This window comes from Salmo salar, chromosome 09 (assembly GCF_965601325.2).
Source record: "Salmo salar chromosome 09, fSalSal1, whole genome shotgun sequence".
NCBI lineage: Eukaryota > Metazoa > Chordata > Actinopteri > Salmoniformes > Salmonidae > Salmo > Salmo salar.
Genome location: NC_138299.1, coordinates 90,967,043 through 90,980,034, shown reverse-complemented (window position 1 = coordinate 90,980,034; position 12,992 = coordinate 90,967,043). Strand labels below are relative to the sequence as shown.

The window sequence follows — 12,992 nt, the reverse complement described above, 5'->3', positions numbered from 1 at the left end:
CACATAATGGACGATAATTATGCCATTCGCTAACACGGCGACACGCGGCAGCCGCCAATATTTCCTCTGAAGGAACGATACAATACGAACCTCCATTCAGCCAGATGCAAATGGAGTTCATTAATAATGGCCTTTTTTCTTCTTCACAGTGGATTACTTATTTTGTGTGTGTGTGTGACATCCGTTCGTAACACACAGAGAAAGATAAGCCCAGATCAGGGAGAGTTAACATACTCAGGTATTGACGTAGTGTACCAAGCATTGTACGTTTGAAAGATCTCAAATGTCACAGTGAATGAGGAGGTTTTAGTGATAGAAAACATTTGTTGTGAGTTATTATACTGCCGTATATATCTGACCGCAACCCTAGTGTACAGAGTGATGGTTTAAACCGCTCAACAAGAATCAATATGTCTGGACTTAAACTTCTATCATTTAAAATAAAAAAATATTTAACCTTTATTTAATTAGGCAAGTCAGTTAAGAACAAATTCTTATTTACAATGACGGCAAGTCAGTTAAGAACAAATTCTTATTTACAATGACGGCAAGTCAGTCAAGAACAAATTCTTATTTACAATGACGGCAAGTCAGTTAAGAAGAAATTGTAATTTACAATGATGGCAAGTCAGTTAAGAACAAATTGTTATTTACAATGATGGCAAGTCAGTCAAGAACAAATTGTTATTTACAATGATGGCAAGTCAGTTAAAAACTAATTCTTATTTACAATGACGGCTTACCCCGGCCAAACCCTAACTGGGCCAATTGTGCACCACCCTGTGGGACTCCCAAACACGGCCGGTTGTGATACAGCCTGGAATCGAACAAGGGTCTGTAGTGAAGCCTCTAGCACTGAGATGCAGTGCCTTAGACTGCTGCTCCACTCGGGAACCAAAAAATCATTACACTGTCCTCTTAAAGGATGGGATGTAAGGCCTGGCTTTATGTGTGCTGAGCTGGTGAAGTCCTAGTTTGTGCTAGAACGAATGCTTTAAGACTTCCTATGCTTTAGTAGAACACAGCTGTGATGTCTTTATCAGCATACCAAAGTTGTACTCTTACAGGATGGGATCTAAGGCCTGGTTGCACTGCTCGCTGCTCTGTTGCTGCTCTAGCTGTCTGTAGAGTGGCTGGTGTAACAGTACTCAGCAGTAAAAGCACATGGCTGTGGAGATGACAACACAGGAGAGAAGAGGAGAGAGTAATCCATCATGCAGAGATGGCATGGAGGGGTTGGGAGGCTACAGTATCTCTTTCTCTCTACCTCGCTCTCTCCCGCTCTCTCCCTCTCTCTCTTTCTCTCCTCTCTCTCTCTCTCTCCTCTCTCTCTCTCTCCCCTCTCTCCTCTCTCTCTCTCTCTCTCTCTCTCTCCCCTCTCTCTCTTCTCTCTCTCTGAAACCCACTCCACTCTCTCCATCTCTCTCTCCATGTAACTCTTCTGTTTTCCTCTGTGACTTTTTCAACAATAACACACAGCTATCTCTATCTGACAGGGCTGCTGTGCTGGAGGAGGCTGATAAGGAGTGTGTGTGTGTTTGTGTGCATTGATGCTTCTGTCTGTGTGTTCGTGCATGAGTGCATGCGTGCATGTTGGCGTGGTTTCTGTAAATTAAATTCTGTCCAATGTGACGGTGAAGTGGTTTTCATTGCTGCAGTTATTGTCTCTATCAGCTCTCCTGTCCAGGAGCATTACAACAGCTAGGCCTGCTCTCTATACCAAATACCATGCAGGCCCAGGTTCACCGTGGGTCCCAAATGCCTATTCCCTCTACAGTGCACTATGGGTCCTGGTCAAAAGTAGCACACTATAAAAGGAATAGGGAGCCATTTGGGACACGCCCTGAGCCTGGGTCTCCATGGTACTTGGTGCAGTAGAAAGGAAATAGGGAGCCGTTTTGGGATATAGTCCCAGTCTCAACACAGTTTAATGACACAACAGGAAAACCAAAATCACACAGCCTCCCTGCTGTAATAGCAGGCTATGAGCTGGACAGAGATGTGCTGTGGAGAGGAGACAGAGATGAAGTAATGTGTGTGGAAGTTGGGTTGGTGTATAAAAAACTCAATCTTGCCCTTTCCCATCTATCTCTCCTTCTCGCTTTCCTACAAACACATCATACCTGTATAAACACATCATACCTGTACAAGCACATCATACCTGTACAAACACATCATACCTGTACAAACACATCATACCTGTATAAACACATCATACCTGTATAAACACATCATACCTGTACATACACATCATACCTGTAAAAACACATCACACCTGTATAAACATATCATACCTGTACAAACACATCATACCTGTATAAACATCATACCTGTACAAACACATCATACCTTTATAAACACATCATACCTTTATAAACACATCATACCTTTATAAACACATCATACCTTTATAAAACACATCATACCTTTATAAAACACATCATACCTTTATAAACACATCATACCTGTATAAACACATCATACCTTTATAAACACATCATACCTTTATAAAACACATCATACCTTTATAAAACACATCATACCTGTATAAACACATCATACCTTTATAAACACATCACACCTTTATAAACACATCATACCTTTATAAACACATCATACCTTTATAAACACATCATACCTTTATAAACACATCATACCTGTATAAACACATCATACCTTTATAAACATATCATACCTGTATAAAACACATCATACCTTTATAAAACACATCATACCTTTATAAACACATCATACCTTTATAAACACATCATACCTTTATAAACACATCATACTTTTATAAAACACATCATACCTGTATAAACACATCATACCTTTATAAACACATCATACCTGTATAAAACACATCATACCTTTATAAAACACATCATACCTTTATAAACACATCATACCTGTATAAACACATCATACCTTTATAAAACACATCATACCTGTATAAACACATCATACCTTTATTAACACATCATACCTGTATAAACACATCATACCTTTATAAACACATCATACCTGTATAAACACATAATACCTTTATAAACACATCATACCTTTATGAACACATCATACCTTTATAAAACACATCATACCTGTATAAACACATCATACCCGTATTAAACACATCATACCTTTATTAAACACATCATACCTTTATAAACACATCATACCTTTATAAACACATCATACCTTTATAAACACATCATACCTTTATAAACACATCATACCTTTATAAACACATCATACCTTTATAAATACATCATACCTTTATAAATACATCATACCTTTATAAAACACATCATACCTTTATAAACACATCATACCTTTATAAACACATCATACCTGTATAAAACACATCATACCTTTATAAAACACATCATACCTTTATAAACACATCATACCTTTATAAACACATCATACCTTTATAAACACATCATACTTTTATAAAACACATCATACCTGTATAAACACATCATACCTTTATAAACACATCATACCTGTATAAAACACATCATACCTTTATAAAACACATCATACCTTTATAAACACATCATACCTGTATAAACACATCATACCTTTATAAAACACATCATACCTGTATAAACACATCATACCTTTATTAACACATCATACCTGTATAAACACATCATACCTTTATAAACACATCATACCTGTATAAACACATAATACCTTTATAAACACATCATACCTTTATGAACACATCATACCTTTATAAAACACATCATACCTGTATAAACACATCATACCCGTATTAAACACATCATACCTTTATTAAACACATCATACCTTTATAAACACATCATACCTTTATAAACACATCATACCTTTATAAACACATCATACCTTTATAAACACATCATACCTTTATAAATACATCATACCTTTATAAATACATCATACCTTTATAAAACACATCATACCTTTATAAAACACATCATACCTTTATAAACACATCATACCTTTATAAACACATCATACCTTTATAAACACATCATACCTGTATAAACACATCATACCTGTATAAACACATCATACCTTTATAAACACATCATACCTTTATAAACACATCATACCTGTATAAACACATCATACCTTTACAAACACATCATACCTGTATAAAACACATCATACCTGTATAAAACACATCATACCTGTATAAAACACATCATACCTTTATAAAACACATCATACCTTTATAAACACATCATACCTTTATAAACACATCATACCTTTATAAAACACATCATACCTTTATAAACACATCATACCTTTATAAACACATCATACCTTTATAAAACACATCATACCTTTATAAAACACATCATACCTGTATAAACACATCATACCTTTATAAACACATCATACCTTTATAAAACACATCATACCTTTATAAAACACATCATACCTTTATAAACACATCATACCTTTATAAAACACATCATACCTTTATAAACACATCATACCTTTATAAAACACATCATACCTGTATAAACACATCATACCTTTATAAACACATCATACCTTTATAAAACACATCATACCTTTATAAAACACATCATACCTGTATAAACACATCATACCTTTATAAACACATCATACCTTTATAAAACACATCATACCTTTATAAAACACATCATACCTTTATAAACACATCATACCTTTATAAACACATCATACCTTTATAAACACATCATACCTTTATAAACACATCATACCTTTATAAAACACATCATACCTTTATAAACACATCATACCTTTATAAACACACACACTCTTTCTCTGGCTCTTTTTCTCCTCAGAAGTTCATCTCTCCCTCAGGCTGTCTTGGAATACTAAAATAAAGTGCAGCAGATTGATCCAGGCTGCCAGTCACAACCTTTTAGGAATATGTCAATAACCCTGAAGTAGTAGTTGTTTTCTTTATTTGAGTCTCTCCAGGCTACCATAAACAGACCCATTCTGGAACTCTGAGGGGGTTGGAACACAGGGGAGAACCATGAAGGTGTGTGTTTACCTGTAGAGACAAAGTACAGGTCATGAAGTTGTGTTTACCTGTGGAGATGAAGGACAGGTCATGAAGTTGTGTTTACCTGTGAAGGTGAAGGACAGGTTGAGAGGAAAGGTAAGTAGGCAGGTGCCTCAGTGGTTTGTTGCAGAAAACAAACAAAAGGAGAAAGTTCTTCTAATGTACTTTTCCCCATCCCCCATTCCGCTCTGTCTCTCTCTTTCTTCCCCTCTATGCCTCTCTCCGACCATGTCTCTCTCTCCCCCTCTCTTCCTCTCTCCCTCCATGCCTCTATCTCTCCCCTCTCTCTTCCTCTCTCCCTCCTTGTCTCTCTCCCCCTCTCTTCCTCTCTCCTTCCATGTCTCTCTCTCTCCCCCTCTCTTCCTCGCTACCTCCATGTCTCTCTCTCTCCCCCTCTCTTCCTCGCTACCTCCATGTCTCTCTTTCCCCCATCTCTTCCTCCATGTCTCTCTCTGCCCCTCTCTCCCTTCATGTTTCTGTCTCTCCCCCTCTCTTCCTCTCTTCCTCCATGTGTCTCTCCCCCTCTCTTCCTCTCTCCCTCCTTGTCTCTCTCCCCCTCTCTTCCTCTGTCCTTCCATGTCTCTCTCTCCCCCATCTCTTCCTCTCTCCCTCCATGTCTCTCTCTCTCCCTCTCTCCCTCCTTGTCTCTCTCTCCCCCTCTCTCCCTTCATGTCTCTGTCTCTTGCCCTCTCTTCCTCTCTACCTCCATGTCTCTCTCCCCCTCTCTTCCTCTCTCCCTTCATGTCTCTCTCCCCCTCTCCCCCTCTCTCCCTTCATGTCTCTGTCTCTCCCCCTCTCTTCCTCTCTACCTCCATGTCTCTCTCTCTCCCTCACTGCCTCTCTCATAGTAGTATTTATTTCAGAGATGATGTCAGTGTGAATGATCAGGAGGAAATGATAGAGCGTACGTGTTGACGGAGCCACTGACAAAATCACACACACTCACGCGCACACACACACACACACACACACACACACACACACACACACACACACACACACACACACACACACACACAAATAACCTTCTCGTTCTCTGCCTTTCTTCGTTCTCAAAGATGCACTCTGAACCAGCTGAATATTTGATGTGAATGTAATGTTTGACAGATTCCCTGTCACAGACACATTGCCTGTAGGTCAACAAAGGTCACACTGGACCATGAGCATGCTGGGTAATATGTGATGGCGACTCATCACTGTTACATTCAACAACAAAAAGTATTTGAATCTACTTAATTCAATTTTGGAAAGTAGTTACATCTAATGGAAACAAGTTATTTTTTACATTAAATGAGTAAAACAGATCTACTTCATTGAATTGTGTTATTGAAACATGTTTTAATTACCTCCCAAATGAATCAACTGTGTCTGTTCTAGCTCCATGAGCTGCATTCATCATTCATTCAACATCTAAATAAAAAAATTAAAAGTTTACACTCTAAAGTCTCATTTCAAATAAATAATGGTATGGAAACAATTTTAGCAGGACACTTTGCACTCCCACCTGCTTCTCAATCATCTATAAGTTTCTTTGCCATATCCATAAGTGTCACGCCCTGACCTGAGAGAGCTGTTTTTCTCTGTTTGTTTAGGTCAGGGTGTGGGGTGGGCATTCTGTGTTTTCTATTTCTTTGTGTTTAGCCGAGTATGGTTCCTAATCAGAGGCAGCTGTCTATCGTTGTCTCTGATTGGGAATCATACTTAGGCAGCCCTTTTTCCCTCCTTCAGTGTGGGATCTTGATTTTTACAGCTCAGTATAGCCTGCAGAACGTGACGGTCGTTTTCCTTTGTTAGTTATTTTGATTTAGTGTTCTGAGTTATAATAAATATTAATCATGAGCACTTACCACGCTGCACCTTGGTCTCCTCTCTACGACAATCGTCACAATAAGTTTCTTTGCCATATCCTGAACTAACCAGTTTAACTACAACGTCATTCTCAGTAACGTTACATGTTTTACATGTGTTTTTTTACATACCTTAGTTGAATGCTCTGACTGAAGTTGCTCTTGATAAAAGTGTCTGCTAAATGACCAAGGAAGGTCTTAATGTACAAATGTACAGTTTCAGTGCATGCTGAGTATTATGCTAATAAGCTCTGCCACCAAAAAGACGAACTCTTTCACCACATGAATGAATCTGGTGCACATCAGATTACACCAAGGTAAATTCTAAGAGACAATTTCATTCCGCCTTAAAACATGAATTGATTGTGTAATATTAACAAAATATGAAAGAGCAAAACCTAAAGACATCCAAAATAATTTTTGGGAGTGTACCACGGTGAACCAAAAAGTCAAATAACGGTCACCTAGGTGATGACAGGACACTTGAAACAGCAACAAGCCTCTGTGGATAGGACCTACTTAAAACGGAGAGAAGGACATCCGAATGTCTCCATTCTGTTGGGTTTCTTTAGTCATTTAAAACAGAGCTGTATTTTTCTCTGTGTTTGTCAAGAGCAGGAAAAGAGGCTATAGATGCAGAAATAACCAGGAAGCATTGAGGGGAGGTCAGAGGAACCGAAAGGGAATAAGTGCAGTCAGTGAAAAGTACTTTAGGCAAAACAACGGTAAACATCACCAAGGTTGTTTCCAAGTATGTCTCTGTCATTCAGGTTGTGGGTAATACTGTTGGAGCGCGCGCCTCAGTGCACATAGAAATAGGCTACGTGGCCTGCGCTACTTTAGGCAAAACAACGATAAACATCACCAAGGTTGTTTCCAATTCCGTCTCTACCCTTAAGTGTGCAATGTCTGAAAACACTACAGTCCAGTAGACCTCTACTTACACACACACACACACACACACACACACACACACACACACACACACACTACAGTCACACACACACTACAGTCACTTAGGTACTGTTCTCTGCCTGAGGCACACAGCCAGAGATCTGATGGTATTTTTGTCTGTTTTTATTTTGGACTAAATTAACCCAAAATGTGAAAGTCTGCGGATAAAAACCAAGGCTGAAAAACACATAAAATACTGCATTGGTAAAAATAAAACAAATCATCAGTAAGTCTGACTGGAGTCACACATTTTACAGTTTTTTACGATTGCTTACACACAAAAATTTTACTTTTCCCACAATTAGCAAAACCTTACACTCAAGGAGCAAAACACAAGGCTAGATTTGCACAACTGTAAGCACATTGTCAGCTTCACACTATTTGCAAAACATTACACACAGTGATTTGCAAAACACTCAACACACTTGTATACATCAGACACAGAAGTATATCATGATGTCACTTCCTTGCAATTCCAAAGCACTGACTGTCAAATTACCACACCTATGAGCCAATCTGTTAAACACAGCCATCAGGTGCACAAACACATGATTGCTAAATTGTACACACACCAATCAGGTTTAAGCACTATAAAAATGCAGCAGGTAGGTTCACCTGCCTTAAACCAAAATGGAAGGAGTCAGAAGAAGAGTGAGGGTGAGAGGAGGAGTACACAGAGGAGGAGAAGGAGGTAGAGGAAGAGGCAGAGGTCGAGCCAGAGGTCGAGGAAGACCTGAAGCAGGAGGAGAAGGTGCACAAAGAAGAAGAGGACCAAACTTATCAAATGACATTCGTGCAAAACTAGTGGACCATGTTGTGAACCACGGATTGACGCTGAGGGAGGCTGGACTGAGAGTTCAGCCAAATCTTAGCAGATATACAGTGGCATCTGTCATAAGGACTTTTCGACAGGAAAACAGGTAAAAGAAGATCTGTCTACAGTTACAGTAATCAGACGCTTATTGTATGCACCATATCAGCACTTGTGATACCCCTTCCTGTGACATTGTACAGTAAGTTACATGTATTATTCTCTACATAGCGTTGAGGGTCGGGAACAACAAGGAGGAAGGGGGCCCATATTCACGCAAGAACAAGAGAGATAATAAACATGGTTTTGGCCAATAATGCTATCAGGCTCAGAGAACTACAAGCCAACATTATCGGTGACCATGCCATTTTCAATAATGTCCATCAGGTCTCTGTCAACACTGGCACGCATCCTGAAAAGACATCAGGTTCAAATGAAACAACTTTATCGAGTGCCTTTTGAGCGGAATTCAGAGAGGGTCAAACGGCTGCGGCATGAGTATGTGGAGGTTTGTATTGTTCACTTTAGCACTGTGATGTTGCATACTGCACACATGACTTTTTTACATTGACTGTATACTAGACCTATCCTGAACTACACAATCTTGTCTTTCACTGTATTTCAGGGAGATTTGCAGATGGATGCTGAGGAAATCCTGCATGAATTCATATATATTGATGAGGCAGGGTTCAACCTCACAAAAGCAAGAAGGAGCGGCAGAAATATCATTGGCCACAGGGCTATAATCAATGTCCCAGGGCAACGTGGGGGTAACATCACGCTTTGCGCTGCCATTTCACAGCATGGGGTTCTCCTCCGTCATGCCAAAATGGGCCCTTACAACACACCTCACATTCACACCTCGCAAGGATGGATTCGACATTCAAGACGGTTATTCCCGCGTTGTCTTGCTAATGAGGATATTGCTTGTGATGTTGATGAAATTCTCTGGCCAGATCCAGCTAGGCGAAGAGATAATGTATAGTATGTTTACTGTAGTCTTTTCTGTACAATAGTCAGTTTTTTTCAGATTATTTTTTATGTTTGTTGTTGTTATTTACTGTAATTGTAACCTGTACTGGATACAGTATTTTACGTTTGTCTGTTTGCTGAGCTAACAGTGTTATGCACACTACTGTAGTAGCATGAAAACTGGGACATGTTTTGTTGTGATTCTCCATGTTGACATGTTGACTGATTTGGGTATATGGAGAGAAATAAATGATATTTTCTTCAGTCTGCAGCATTGGTCTTGTGTAGTGTTTGTATAGTTGCACTTTCTCTGTGTACTTCATTTACAGTACTCTAATCACTGACAATTAGACTTACTAAAAGTGTTTTAGGTTAGCAACAGCAGTGTGTAACTGGTTCATAAAGATTGAAGTCATATGAAATGTGTGTGTTTCGTATGGTAACAAAATATTGTTTTCATGAAGTCGTGTATAGTGTTCCATTTTGCAAATGATCTGAAGTGTTGTGCTACTTTGGTGTAGGGTTGTGCTAATTCTGTGTAGTGTTTTGACAAACCGGGCCCTGTTTTCAAAATTGTGCTTAAACAATTGAAACTGTATTACTTGAGAATTGACTTGGAGCCTCAAGACCCAGGACTCAACTTTGACTTGAGACTGACTAACTTATCTGGCCAGGTTTTGTAATGTTTTGTCACCCATTTCGTGGCACAGTCTACTTGAATGACTCTCCACGCAGCCAGAGAGAGTAGCCTCAGCATTGCCCTTGCAAAACAACTTGCAACAGATTGGCTGGTGAAATGCACACTCGGCACTCTGATTGGAACAGCAAACTGTCAATCAACACAGGTCATGGCGGAGAGCTAACAAATAGCTTTTTCTGTACAGCTATAGGAGCGACTGCAGCGCAAATGTCAAATTGTAGGAAGAAAGGATTGCCATAATAAATAAATATGCAACTCCATCAAGAACATGAACTGTTTACATTGCAAGCTCATCAGCAGTGGGGCATCATTTACTAACATAGGTCTGCTGGTCTTTTGGTATGTAACAATTGCTTGAAATTGATATTTAATTATGAAGCTTGCATTTGGAAATAGTTTAACATGAATTATGACAGTGGCTGGTTTTATCATTCCATCCTCGTATCGTGTATTGCAACACGTAGACATTTCTGTTTCATGTTTGATGAGCCTATGATACATTTAGCCAACCATTTCTTACCGTCTGAATGGGTGTGGTGTTTACTGTGCAGATGAACGTTCACAAGACTCATACGGTATAATTTGTTTATTTAATTAAATGTATGGTTTCCTTTGTTCACATTTCCCCGCTTATGTCGGAGTTCCGTGTGTCTGATACCTATGTCTCTGTCATTCAGGTTGTGGGTAATACTGTAGGAGCGCGCCTCAGTGCACATAGAAATAGGCTACGTGGCCTGCGGTCCGTGCTTTGCAGTCAGAACGTTGAATACAAGAAAATGATTGTTCCATGTAGACGTGGTGTTGAAATATCATTAATAATCAATACGTCTGATTAAGACCAATGTACCAATGTAACAATGGATGTGGAAATTGCCTTTTACATTGTAGAACCAGTGTATTGGTTGTAATTGCCAATTGAGTAATTGTATGGTCCTGGGGGCCGACCTGTTTGAGCTCCTCTGTTACACAAATTCTATTTAGTTTCTCAAGGGGAGGCTATCCAGTCTTGCCCTCTACCTGTGTCCGTTCAGATAGGATTGGTAAATCTACTTGTATATTTGGTTTCTCAAGGGGAGGCTATCCAGTCTTGCCCTCTACCTGTGTCCGTTCAGATAGGATTGGTAAATCTACTTGTATATTTGGTATGATATGGCTCTTTCACCATTGGATCACCAAGACCTGTAAATAAATGTACACTCTGAGCATGTCAACCTGCTTTGCCTGCTGCTGATGTCATGACCTTACGGTGACTACAAGGTCTCTACTTCACCATTACATAGGCTAATAAAAATATGCAGTAGACAACAGAATGAAAAGGGCTGTCTGGTAGCCTCAATAAAGACACACATATTATATATATATATATATGCAATGACTTGTTCAACCCAAAGTCTTTGTGTATTTATTGAGGCATCCAGACAGCCCTTTTCATTATGTTGTCTACTGCATATTTGTATTATTATATATATATATATATATTATTATTATTATATATATTTTTTTTTTACTTGACTTGAGACTTGTGAATCGTCTCGACTTGCTCTTAGAATGCACGACTTGGACTTGACTCAAGTCTTGACCTGTTTTACTTTGGACTCGACTTGAGACTCGGACCTTGTGACTTGAGACTTGAATAGTAGTGACGTGGTCCCACCTCTGGAGACCAGAGAGTCTCCACAGTTCTAAATCCCAATAGAACACTTATTCCATCTCTGTTATCAGGGATCAGGGTCGTATTTTTAAAGTAACCAAAGCACTTTGTGATAGAGTTGTATTTGTATGATTCGTACATCTTACTCAACACAGTCAGATTGATCTAAACCATTCTGAAACAACCTTTAAAAAACTCTGCATGTGTCAGAAGCCTTTCTGTCACACCAGGTCAGAATACACAGCACAGAGTGAGGGGGAGTAACCTTTTCAAACACACTAACAACCTGAGGGTGTGTGTGTGTGTGTGTGTGTGTGTGTGTGTGTGTGTGTGTGTGTGTGTGTGTGTGTGTGTGTGTGTGTGTGTGTGTGGTCAGCTGAGTCATGTTGCCGTGGGTGACCTTTAGAATACCAGACCTGTCACCGTGGTTACACATCAACCTGAGAACAGCCTGAATGGACTCAGTCAGTACAACACACACACACAGAGAGAGCCCTGTATAGCTGCCATATCGGCTCAAGAAAATATTATTATAATAGTTAGAGCACCCTCAACAGGTGGTGTTCAGTACTGCAAGTCTTCAACACAAGTTGTGTGTGTGTGTGTGTGTGTGTGTGTGTGTGTGTGTGTGTGTGTGTGCGGTCTCTGGTGAAGCCAACACTACAAAGCACAGTAACTACCTGCACAACAAGCACTCAACACTCTACTCCCAGGGGGGGGGGGGGGGGGGGTACAAATGATAAAGGAGGAAGAGGGAAGAAACTGCAAAACTTTTTCTTTCTTCCAAATATAGCATGTTCTCACTGAGGAAGGCAGTTGCTTTTGAAGCAAAAATCCCTTGGGAGAACTTAGAGAAAAGACAGGATGAGAAGGAAGAGTCTTCAAACATTTCAGATACAGCTCTCTACGACAGGTCTCTCTACCACAGGTCTCTCTACAACAGGTCTCAACAACAGATCTCTCTACCACAGGTCTCTCTACCACAGGTGTCTCTACCACAG

General features: G+C 39.5%; 1 long non-coding RNA gene across 1 annotated transcript in view; it reads right to left on the bottom strand.

Moving 5' to 3' along the window:
- Positions 1-3,125: 3,125 nt before the first annotated feature.
- The window catches only part of LOC123744674 (uncharacterized), a 62,895-nt gene continuing 53,028 nt past the window's right edge, over positions 3,126-12,992 (bottom strand). Inside the window, exon 2 of the long non-coding RNA XR_006771081.2 lies at positions 3,126-5,044. This is a non-coding gene — a long non-coding RNA (uncharacterized LOC123744674). The remainder of the gene's footprint in view (positions 5,045-12,992) is intronic.